Below are 13,017 nucleotides of genomic sequence, written 5' to 3' on the forward strand. Positions count from 1 at the left end.
CGGGTGTGGGGGGTTTAGTTGTATCTGGTTCGCGGTTGAACGGCTGGTGTTTTTTTTCTTCTGCTGAGGTGGTTGTGGAGAGTGAGCTGTGTTCCTGTAGCCTCCTCGCTGTGCCTGAGTGGACTGGGATGAGGTTGCTCACAACCGTAGGCTTCTCCAGGCTCTGACTGTACCATGAAACCACTGAACTCTTTCCCGCTCTGTCTCTCTGTCTCTCTTTCCCGCTCTGTCTCTCCCCTGTCCTCTGCCCTGGAGCGTCTGATGCCGTCTCTCTGCACGTCCCGTGTTGCCAAGGCCCGACTCTTCCCTCTCCCCTGCTCTACAGGGGAATCGCACTCTTAAATCAGCTTGTATCTGTGTTTGAAGTGTCTGTTGCGCTGGCTAGAGATGGCTCGCTTTTCCGAGCTTTTCTTCGTAACCCATGGCATGGAAATATTTTTATTTCTCATTAAAGGCCTTGTCAACAATTAGGGCTTTGTAAATTCATGAACTCAAATTCTTGGCTGCAGGAGTTGACAATTAGATCCGACAGCAGTGAAGGTTCGTGCTTTAATTTGGGCCAAATAAGGAAAGACTAGACCACTTTTTAGAGGTTGTTTTTTTTTTTTGTTGTTGTTGTTGTTTTGCCATTCAATTGTTTTCCGAGCTTTCATGGGTATTGCGTGTCTCTACAGGGGAATTGCATGGTGCACCAGTACTTCCCCCATTTCTTGAAAGTCCTTTAGGACACAGGTGGCCATTCCTGAGCTTTACCACCCAGCGTCTGTGAGCTCAGGAGTTCAGAGATTGTAATCTGTGATAATGCAGGTGTCCTCGTGCTGATGACAGTCTGGCCCCAACCACTGGCCACCACATCAAATTCCATCACAGAGTTCGACATCTCTCTCTCTATCTGTCTTTCTCTATTTTCTTTCTCTCTCTCAAAGCAATGTTTCATTCCATAGTGCCTTACTGTTTAAGTACTGATTGAATTTTCTTGGTCTAGTCGGTAATAAATGTGATAAATAGGATCCAAGTGTCCAGCTGGTAATTAGGTAGGAAGCGACGTGTTATTGTCCTTGTTATGCCCATTGTTCGCCTGAGTAAATGAGAGTCCCTCTGTAGAAAGTAGTTGAAAAACAGCTGAAGCATAAAAAGTGAAACATGTTGTCTAAAAGCTAAATGTCCATTTCCATTTTTTTCCTCAAGTTTAAAGAGAGAAAATCAACCATTTCTAAGCTTGATTTAGTAAAACAGACAAAATATTATTTTCTCTGATGACTTTAGACTTCCATCAAATGGGATTAATTGAAACGTCACCATGAAGATTTTCCTCCAGTTCCGCAGGTCCTACAAAAAGTAATGCCCTAATAACAACACTCATAATTGTAACACCACCATAAACAATATAAGAAGGTCAGGATTTGTACCTCATAATGTTGGAAGCAGAACAGTTATTTCAGCAAATGTTTACCGTGCCAAAAGCAGTGGATTCCTTGGTGATTTAATTAATGGACACGGCTGGTTTGGAAACACCGGCGTCAGGCCTCTCTACTTCAGTGTTCCAGAATTATACTTCACCAGACAGACCTACATAAGACCCTCAGTTCCCATAGAGATCCACCTCTCAGACTAGAAACTGGGTCTTTCATAATACTGTCTCAAACTTTTTTTTGCCAAAAAAAAAACCCAAACAAAAAAAAACGGCCTCTAACCTCATTCATTCAGTGTATCGTGGTTTTCTGTGTAAATTTGTAGTTTTCCCTTTAAGATGCACTCTGGTCTCCATTTTTCTTTGTCTTTGGAAATCTAAATAGGAGGAGGTGAGCTTTACTGATTCACTAACTAGAGAAATGCTTTATTTTTTATTTTGTATTTCTGTACAAACAGTAGTTGAAAATTAAGCAGAATAATCTTTTTCTCCTTTCTACATAGTTTAAAACAGATATGTAGACAGTAGTGTGGATTGCCGTGATAGACAGTAGTGTGGATCGCCGTGATAGACAGTAGTGTGGATCGCCGTCATAGACAGTAGTGTGGATCGCCGTGATAGACAGTAGTGTGGATCGCCGTCATAGACAGTAGTGTGGATCGCCGTCATAGACAGTAGTGTGGATCGCCGTGACAGACAGTAGTGTGGATCGCCGTGACAGACAGTAGTGTGGATCGCCGTGACAGACAGTAGTGTGGATCGCCGTCATAGACAGTAGTGTGGATCGCCGTCATAGACAGTAGTGTGGATCGCCGTGATAGACAGTAGTGTGGATCGCCGTCATAGACAGTAGTGTGGATCGCCGTCAGAGACAGTAGTGTGGATCGCCGTGACAGACAGTAGTGTGGATCGCCGTGACAGACAGTAGTGTGGATCGCCGTGACAGACAGTAGGTTGGGTCGCCGTGACAGACAGTAGTGTGGATCGCCGTGACAGTAGTGTGGGTCGCCGTGACAGACAGTAGTGTGGGTCGCCGTGACAGACAGTAGTGTGGGTCGCCGTGACAGACAGTAGTGTGGATCGCCGTGACAGACAGTAGTGTGGATCGCCGTGACGTGACAGACAGTAGTGTGGATCGCCGTCATAGACAGTAGTGTGGATCGCCGTCATAGACAGTAGTGTGGATCGCCGTCATAGACAGTAGTGTGGATGGCCGTCATAGACAGTAGTGTGGATGGCCGTCATAAACAGTAGTGTGGATGGCCGTCATAGACAGTAGTGTGGATGGCCGTCATAGACAGTAGTGTGGATCGCCGTCATAGACAGTAGTGTGGATCGCCGTCATAGACAGTAGTGTGGATGGCCGTCATAGACAGTAGTGTGGATGGCCGTCATAGACAGTAGTGTGGATGGCCGTCATAGACAGTAGTGTGGATCGCCGTCATAGACAGTAGTGTGGATGGCCGTCATAGACAGTAGTGTGGATCGCCGTCATAGACAGTAGTGTGGATGGCCGTCATAGACAGTAGTGTGGATCTAGTCATGTGCTGCACTATTTGTGCAGCTGTTGTGTTCTCTAAATCAGGACCATGGTAAAGAAATACAAATATATGAAATTTTGGCTTTTTATGTAGAGCGTTCAATTGAATATGATACAAAGTATTGACTACATCTGGTTACATAAGACACCTACTCGTTCAGATATTTTCACAAAGTGACATGGCATTTCACCATGAAAAATAACATAAGAAAAATGCTGTTCTAGGAACATAAAGTGCATGTTTATCTTTCACCTGTATTTTTCTCCAGAAGTCACATGCATCATTAAATTCAATTCCCAAAATCTAGTTCACCTCTTATTCTCACGTGCTTAGCACCATCATGGTTATAAAGCATTTGCAATCTTGTCAGAAATGTCACTGCTTTCAGCTGTTCGTGCAATTTACGTGCGTGCCTTTATTTAAATCAGACTCCATCACCCCTGACTACACTTTAGCCATGTAGCTGAGTTCTTAATCAGATATGCAGGGTGTAATATTTATACCTGGCATGACAGGAAATCGATACTGTTTAAAAAACTTCAGCGGTGATGGAACACAAACATATTTTTTTTTTCTTGGCTTGTTGTTCACGGCTCTGCAAATAATTATCGGCATCTATAAAACAGCTCTCTGACAGGCAGTGACGTTTAGACAGGCTGCTCGCACTTTGAAGTAGGAAACGCGGCCTCTCGTTCGCGGCAAAACTCCGGCATTACGTTATGGATGATCATGCTTACGGTTAGATTTAATAGCATACAGTGCTTTGCTGTGTTGTCGGAGGGAACAGTCCTCCTCAGAACAATATGGATTCTCGGAGCTCCTAATATCCTCCTCCGGTATCGATAGCCGTGAAATGTCTCTATCCATCCTGTGTGTTCAATGAAAGCCTTTCATTACTGTTCCCAGAGACATAATAGGTTGGGGTGCTGCAGTCCGTGGGAAAATCGGTGAGAAAGTGAGCTTCTCGCTCTACCAGTGTGGTAGCAGGGGCACAGATGGCGAGGTATGGCACGGATCAATACTGAGCCTGAAGGGGAAGATGGAAATACCTCGTGCCAATTACAATGTGGATGTTCTTTGGAATTCTGCCGCGGGCTGACCTGTGAGCACCACCACCCCTCTGCTGGTCATCGACTCGGAAAATGAGGCTTCTGCAGGGTCATGGCAACACCGCCTGGGGCTCAGGGCTCCGGTGGCCGGCTTAATCGGACTGCTTTAAGATGGTGTTAATGAGAGCAGGCTCATGGCGGGGTTCCCTCATGTGCATGCTTCCGTAATAAGCGGCTTTCGGGCCAGCTCTGTCCGGCAAAGGGACCTGAGACCGGGAAATTGGCACTGCAACTTTTTAATCCCTTTACCAAAAGTGTGGGAAGCCCCAGCGTCCACGCTCTCTCCAGGAGGTGACCACAGAGGTAGACAAATCTAAAAAAGCACCTTTAACTGGGTGGCTTTATGCGCAACGTGTGTCAGATGCCGCACACCCAAACCTGACCCTGCTTGAACCTTCCCCGCTTCCAATTAGAGCGACCTGCTCACGTAACTGAACACAGTTTAGACTCCTCACTCTCACACACATTAACACGTTCAGAATCTCTCTCTTCTCACACACACACACACACACACACACACGAGGAAGCCGTGCAGGAGCTGGGTTAGTCTGCTGATTCATTCTTTCCTCCCTCATGCTTGATAATACGCATCTTTCACGTACACTTAAGTAGTTACTTAATCATTCACAAGTTACTATATATTATGTCTTAAGGTTATTAACTAAATAATAAGCGTTTCATTTGAGAGGTTAAGGGAGTAATATATAGGGTGAGAAGTAAACTCCAAGACAAGCCCCAGGGTTAGGGTCAGTCACAGAGTGTTTTAGTACATGTTTCATTAATAAATTGAATGTCAAATACCTTTCCTGTTTCTTATTCTCCTGAATGCTTTTTTATGTCTTCTACAGTTCAGATGCCCTTTTAATGGGAAATGTATCTTTGCCTTTCTTTAATATACACTATAAAATATCTCAAAAAACCAAATAATAATTAGTTTAAAGCAAAATAAAATATACATCTTATATAAAATCTCTTTCCTTGTCCTGAACTCTAGAAATGTAGAATGTTGAACCCTGGGAATATAGTCACTATACAAATAATATATAAAGATTTCTGGAAGCTGAATATGTCAGATCCTTAACTTTAAGTTTGCAGGTTCAAATGGCATTTATATGACACTAAAGAACTTGTACGTGGGACGTACAATTTCAGATATTCATGCCCTTCCACTATATTAAATAAGCCATGAACACAAGTAATCTGGGTGTAAGATGTGCAAGTGTAAACTGGGTGTAGATGTGTACATGTAATCTTGGTGTAAATTGTGTAGGTATAATCTCGGTGCTTGTCACAACCTGTCCTTGAGTCTCGTAACTGAATGGCTTGATGGCCACTGCTCATTAAGGAACTTTAAAACGCTCTACATTTTTAGCAATCTTATCTGTAACATTATCCATTGAGTTCAGTGTTGGAAAAAGCCAAGGCATTAGCAGTAACTATGTGAAGAAGGCCTTCAATCAGAAGCTAGGACCTGCCTGAGAGTCAGAGAGTTTTCCGTTATGCTTCACAATTCAAACAGTTTTGCGATGATCTTTATTCTGCACTGATGGACCGCAATCCAGTGGTAGCAATACTCCGAACGCCTATTAGTACGTGAATTCCACCACTATGTAATCCTTTTAGCCAATTTGCCTGGTGATATTTTATTTGTCTTTTTTATTTTAAGGTAGCCACTTCAGCTCTTCTTGAGAAAGCTCACTGCCACCACTGCAATCAAGCAAATTAATGCAAATTTAAAAGTGCAAATCTTTCCCCCTGATTTATGGAGCTGAATAATTAATTCCCCGCATGTCAGAATAATCACACACTAAATCACATTTAGACTTGCACCCAGTGCCAATAGCAGACTTTAGGTCTTCATTACACTGTGTTGAAACACAACTAATCAAATCCTGCGCTGCCGATGGTTCGCAGAGACGATGAACCCTGTATCAATCAGAGTTCAGTCATCCTCTAGTCAGCGGCTGCATGAAGTTGTGGGACTTGCAGCTGAGCGAAGTGCACTGTGGCACAGTCTGGTTACCCAGATGCGCTTCTCCCGTAGACTTGGACTGATTTCTGTGCATTGTGTCCTTTAATGGCTGCCAGTTGGATTAATCAGCCCTCAGCCGTATGTTCGACTGAAGTCCCCGCGTTATTAGCGAGATGCCCCTCCTCCGACCCCCTTAAAAGCCCGGAGTAAGAAAGCAACAGCAGAGGCTGATTAATAACTACAGTCGTGGTGCAGTCTTCCTCTTTATTAAGGTGTTGAAAGCTCTGTGGCTAGACGACCCGAATGACCACACGGTGCTGTTTTTTTGTTTTGTTTTTTTTTGTTTTTCTGTTGCCTGCAGAAAAAAGGAAGCCTAAAGATATTCCGGTGATAGACAGGAGGGAGATGGACTGGGAAGAAGAAAGAAACAGTGTTGGCCCAGGAATAATTAACAAATAGAGTACAGATGGCGAAAGCAGATGGTTTCATTTCTGCGCTTCTGAGTATGGAAGGCCGAGGGCTGCCGCGCCACTGATGATAATGGATATTCCACTCTGGATTTTGGGCTCCACGTCCAGCATGTTTCCACCGAATGGCTCTGCAGGAAACAGTAGAAATAATGCAGCAGCACAGATGATGCTTTATCAGTACATGTCAGCCTGAATAGCGACAAAGTTCTGTTCTCGTTAGACGAGCCGCACGCAAACGGCGTGTTCACCTGTACAGATGTGGGCTATGGAAGACTTGTAATCAGGAAAGGAAGACTGTGGGAAAATGGAGGAGAAAGGCCATCAAAATGCCTTAGTCATTTTATAGGCTACCAGAACACATGGGTGTTTGAGGGTTGTTTACTGGAATGGAAAGGGTGATACAGATACCCACACACGCAGACACCCCCCATCCACACACACACTCATACACACACACACACACATATGCACGCACGCCCCTAATTCATGCTACAGAACACTGTTTAGTATCTATAACACCAAAAAAAAATTGTTTACATGGTCTGTCACAACTTTTTCAAACATTCCAATGCCGACACATTGCTTTGAAGAGATGATCAGTTCCCTAGACTATGGAAGTATTTCCTCACATGTGTTGTTCATTTAGCTATTATAATTTTTTTCACAAAGAAATGTGTAAAGGAGTGACACGTTAAAAAAGGCATCGATTTTGTATTCTCATGATCCGTTCCTGATGGCGCTTAAGAGTGACGGAGCTTTGGAAATGCCGCCCCAGAAATGTTCATGAAAGGGCAGGATAATGCGATCCAGAGCAGATGATGTGTGAGCGCATCAGTATGGTGGGGATTCTACTGGTGGGCCTTAGCTAGAACAAGGTATCACATTGAAATCAAAGCTCTAATTACTGTACAGATGGGGTGCCCGAGAAGAGCCTTTATCCACAATTAGAGCCTCGGTGTGAGAGAAAACGTGGCCTTAAATTGCACTTTTCCCTCCTCCTTTGCTACTCGGGTTATTCCTCCTCTGCTCGCACAGACAGGCGACTTAATCCGTATTGACTGGTCCTCAATGACCTCATCCCGCCGGGTCCGGGCTGGGATTTTCTTTGAGACAGCCAATCTAAACAACTGATTTAACTTAAGGGACTTTTTTATGTGTGGGACTTAAGACACCAAGTCTCCCTCTCTGACATGATAAATGCTGCATTGATATGAAATGGGAGATAAGCCATGCAAAACGAGGTTGAAGTTGCGAAGGGAAGCGGGGTGTCTCTGTATAGTCAGGAACAAGCAGCAGAGGCCATGCTCGCGCTCGGAAGAAAACCTTAATTACGGAACGAGTGTTACAAATAAGGGGTTTAGGCGACTGTGTCTGGATGCTGTAGGCACTCCTCGACTGGCAATTACTCGCACTGCAATCATTTAGAATTTCCTTCACTGGCAAACGGGCGCCATAGCCACCACGGACTAGCTTGATTTTGTTGTTTGTTTGCTGCTTGCTTGTTTTTTTTTTTTGTTTTTTTTTTCCCATTTCCTTTTCCTAGAAATGCTCCCCGACTGTTTGGTAGGTTGTAGTATCAGCTGTCAGAGCTGTGCGTGGGAACTTGTGCATACACTTGTGCGTTTGTCCGTCTTTACCTGCGCTTGTGAATGTACGTGTGTGCGGCGCTTTACTGAAGATCACTATCACTATCCGCACCATAAGTCAGAACAAGCCGAGAGCATAATTACAGGCAGGAAAAATGCATATATAATATAATATAATATAATACATTGTTTGATATTTGGAAATCAAACATCACTTTTATGTCTTTCTCTCCCTGGGACACGTCATTCGATTAATTAAGCAACACTTAGCAGCTAACCTTTTTAATGCTCGTTTTAACCTTACCGCCATTTGCCCTTTATGGTATTAACTCCCTTGTCACACTTTCCGGAAACAGCCCTCAGTCTGTCGCTAGTAGAGAAGCCCCAAGCTTTTTCTGTCTCGAATATCTTCTGGTTGTTCAATAAGACCCGCAGCTCAGAGGCAGAACGCATATGTGTCTTCTATAGCTGCTTTCTCTTAGACTATCGACATACATATGTTTCATGTCGTGAGCCTTGCAGAGAGAACCAGCTATCTCAAAGCCAAAGCTGATATTCCTGCGCTGTTCCCACTTGCGTAGTCATTCATTCTGGCGTGGTGGAACTTGGGATTTAAGGGCGAAGTCTGTTTAAGGCTAAACCTCCAAGCTTCAGAATGCCGTTATACTTAATCACACGCCGTGGGTAGAACATGTTTTGTTATGTAATATGTGCAAATGAGTCAAACCTTGTTAATGGAAACTGGTATGTTTTCTGATAGCTTTGTCTAGGTTTCGTTGTATTTTTTTTACCTTTTTTTGCCTTTATTTGTTTGTTTTACCTTAGATAGCAGGCACGTTAGTTGGCCTACAGGTGCTTTAAGAGTAAACGAATGCAGCTAAAAGCAGGCCAGACTGATCTTTGCCTTGCGTGATTTTCTCTTATATCGAGCTCTGTGCTGGAATTTCCAGTCGCCTCTGCAGCTTCTGTCTGTCCTCTTTTAAAACGTCTGTGCCGGGCCACTCCATTCCGTGTCTTTGTGCCGGAGAATGGCTGCTATCTGCGGGGTCTCTCACATTCCCCAGTGCCCTCGGGCCTACTTGCCGTTATGTCTATCGGAAAGCTGTCATCACTCGCTGTGGTGGTACATTACCAATAGCAGGTGGTCCAGCGCGCTTAGGCTGCGTGACCCGGAGCTGTCTGGTGGAGACAGAATGGGCAACAACACGGATCTTTCCAAATACCTCTTGTGTGACGAGGAGCGGAAGGGGATTTTCCACAAAATCCCATCCTCAGAAGCACCGATTCATGGAGGTGAGGTAGTTTTCCATGGAACCATGCTCAATGGCTCCATGAAACTGTATACAATAACCATGCATTAATAAAATGTTATAGCCTATCGCAAAAATGCTGAATGTGGTACTACAAGCAAAAGTGCAGATGTGGGTTTTCATGGCGGGCCTCCTTCAGTGGCTGGTCGCCAGCCAGGTTTACCCACGCTGCAAATGTCAGAACAACAACATTGCAGGAAAGAAGCTAAATGAATGGACCTTAAAGTTGTTCACCTCACGTGTGAGAGAGAGATAAATGAAGTCAAAGTCACAGCTGTGTCGAGCCATGGCTCTGTGGGGCATTCCCTCAGGAGTTTTTTCCTGCCATTAAACCGAGTGGTGCCGTCTGAGTGTGGGGTCCAACATGCCGTCCCCTTACCCATTTATATCAGCCTGCAAATCAGCCCACCCCTATCGCACAATATCACACACCCTAGTCTCCAGAAATTAACCCCTGGCCCCCAAGAGTTCTGACTTGTAACACCTGACCCATGATGCGTGCACACTTTGATCAGTTGTTACAATGCTCGAACCTTCCCTTCTGTCCAAACTGCTGGAGAGGGGAGTTAAGAAATGGTTCCGTCTGTAAACTTTTAAGACTGATTGCAAAGGCTTGACAAAGTCTGCCCTGTACCATACTGAAATGTTTGTTGATTGCACTTTTCTGCTCTCGTTAATCAATCAGCACTCGAGCACTTGAAGGGTGTCACTCAAGTGGTGCCTTTTGCCAAGAGCATAATTAATTCGAGCCACATCGCATGGGCCTTCTCATGATGAAGTTTGTTGATTTGCATATCATTTAAACTCCTTATTTGGGTGACTCTGCCCAGTGGTCACGTTCTCATGTGTCTGGGGGCTTTAATGGGGCCTTGTGTGTGATATTTCAGGACATTTTGGACCTCTCATTGTGATATTTCAGGACATTTTGGACCTCTCATTGTGATATTTCAGGACATTTTGGACCTCTCATTGTGATATTTCAGGACATTTTGGACCTCTCCTTTGTCTCATGTACTTACAGCTTACACTGTTCTGTATAGGCCATACTGAAAAGTGTTACAGCTGGCCAGAAATGAAACCAAAGGAGAAACGCATATATCTACATTTTTCACACCAAACTCAAAAGCCCTGCGGCATTTCGATCGGTTTCAGAAGTATCGGAACTTGCTGTACTAGTCTGGAAACATCACGAAATGCCATTTCAAAAGAAGCCTAGAAAAACATAGCAAATTCCTCCATGGAAGGAAGCGGAGATGCACTCAGGGCAGGGACTTGGAAGCCGTGCTTTGTGTGACACATTCTCTTAATGTATTATGTTAAAATGACATAATGGTACGCTGAGGGTGTGGCACGGCTGTGTGTGAGTGAGCTGTTACTTCGGAGGAGTTCTATGACAACGTCTCATGATATTTCATCACTCCAGCTGTGTCTGAATATTCAAATCAGGCTTTCCATTTCTCAGTTTCATCAGCTGTAAAACGTTCAAGTAAAGCACAGGAGAACGAAACTTTCTTTTCCCTAACAAGTTGTTCGACCAAAAACACGGAGCTCATGTCAGTCTACGGGACCGTGTGATCTGGGTCTAGCGTCTATATACTCAAAAGGGTGTTTGGTCTGGCCTTGCAGAAGGATTTTAATGTGGACACATTAAAGGGGTGTGGAGTATCTCACTGGAGGGAGATATTCTGAGATCACACCATAAATATGGAAAGCTGCTGATAATATCAGGTCCAAAGTGTTGCAATCCACCATTCCATCCCTCTGAACAAGATTTGATAGATGAATCCCTGGTAAGTATCTGAAACTGAAATTAAATATGAAATGTTAGGGTCATGCTCACATATCAAAAGCATGTATCTTCTCAGGAACACTAAAACCAACGGTCTGCCAGGATTCACGTGTTGGATCGTATAGCAGTTTGGCTAGCCCACTCTTCTTTGCTTCCACCTCCCAGATAGTTTAAATGGTCATACTCTGAACACTGTACTGTAATCTAAAAGAAGTCATCAATTTTGTGATGACAGTATTATGAAATACTCCAGAAAATTTTGCATTATAATCACATTTGTATGTTATTTTCCTTTGATCAGTGATGTATAGTTTTAATTCCACTGTTCATCCAATGCTAGACATACTGGGTAGTTTGTCATGAGGAATGAGTCACTCAAAGAAGAGTACATTGTATTAATTACAGATTAATCTTCTTTGAGAGTGGCTGCAATAAAGCTAATATTCTTTCCCTTGCACCGGCATTCGCAGGGTTGACTGTAATTGTGGTTTCACTGATGGCTGGATCATTTATTTAATGAAGTAGAAATGGTAATAAGCAGCTTGAGTACGTTGGTTTTTATTGTCGACTTCACGAAGAGGAGATCTCTTCATTATAATGATGACCAAATGAATTCCGACCCGGTTCCTTGCAGCTCCTGCCTTTGTCCTGAGAATCCAGCCAAGCTTCCGGTAATGTGACCGCATTCTTAGGAAGTCATTTCACTATCGGCCTTCTTTAAGGGCGTGATGATGCCCTTGTCGTCACGCACATTTGGTGGACCTCGGCTGTTGGTGCTTGTTTGCAGAAGCTGTTAACACTAAAAGATTTCCAGCGGATCATTCTAATCTACGTCATCCCAAAGGCACCGCTGCCTTAAATTCACTTCTGCAGTACTGCTTCAAATAACAGTGACAAATAATCAACCTCCAGAGAGAGAGGTCAACAGTTAGGAGTGAAAACGGCTGGAGAAGCTCAGTCTTGTTAATGAGTCCAGCGATAATCCCTCTCCATGTATCACAAGCTGACATGCAGAAACAAACTCGTTTATTCCAGGCCAAATAAACATTTAGCCTGCATAGGGTTTGCACAGAGGGCAAAAAAAAAAAGAAAGAAAGGAATTGCTTTTGGATGTACCAGCGATGAGTCCGGGGAGAGTGTAGTAAGCGGAGAGGAACGTTATCTACTCCGCTGAGGGTCGACAAGTACTGCTGACACACAGCAGCTGCAGACATAAGCACAGGAGCGAGCGCGTGTGTTTTCATTCGCGCCCAATGAGAGCCTAATAGACACTGCAACATTTGGCTCAATTTGTGCGTGGTTACTGTCACAGAAAACAATAAAGACTCTGCACTGGTGGGAGGGATTTAGGTTGTGAAAAGCACTTGCAAAAAGAGTCAGAAATGGATTGAAAGAATAGTACAAAACAAACTTACCAATCAGACCGTAAACTGTGTGTGATAGCTCAAATTACCTTTTTTCCCCCTTTGAGTGCATAACGCCTCCGTAAAAAGTATACATACAGGGAAAAATCATGTCCCTATACACAAATAAGCTTTCAAGCACTAGGAAAGTGCAGGGTTTGTTGTTGCACAGATTCAAGTTAACAAAAACTAAAGTTGGCCATGTTGAGCAAAGGGGGTTTTACCAGACAACTGATCTGTCTAGCTTACAAAAGACTTGGAAAAAAAATAAATTCTTGGAAGCTAAATTGACACATGCTGCAAAGATGGATACGCTATGGAAAACCCCTCTTTATGTCTTACAGACCTGATAAGTGACTTTTTTCGCCCGTTCCAGCACAGAACAAGGAGACAACAAGCCTCTTCCGTTGCGACATTCCGCAGAGA

The sequence above is a fragment of the Electrophorus electricus genome, chromosome 25, assembly GCF_041902795.1.
Source record: "Electrophorus electricus isolate QZ-2024a chromosome 25, ASM4190279v1, whole genome shotgun sequence".
Classification (NCBI taxonomy): Eukaryota; Metazoa; Chordata; class Actinopteri; order Gymnotiformes; family Gymnotidae; genus Electrophorus; species Electrophorus electricus.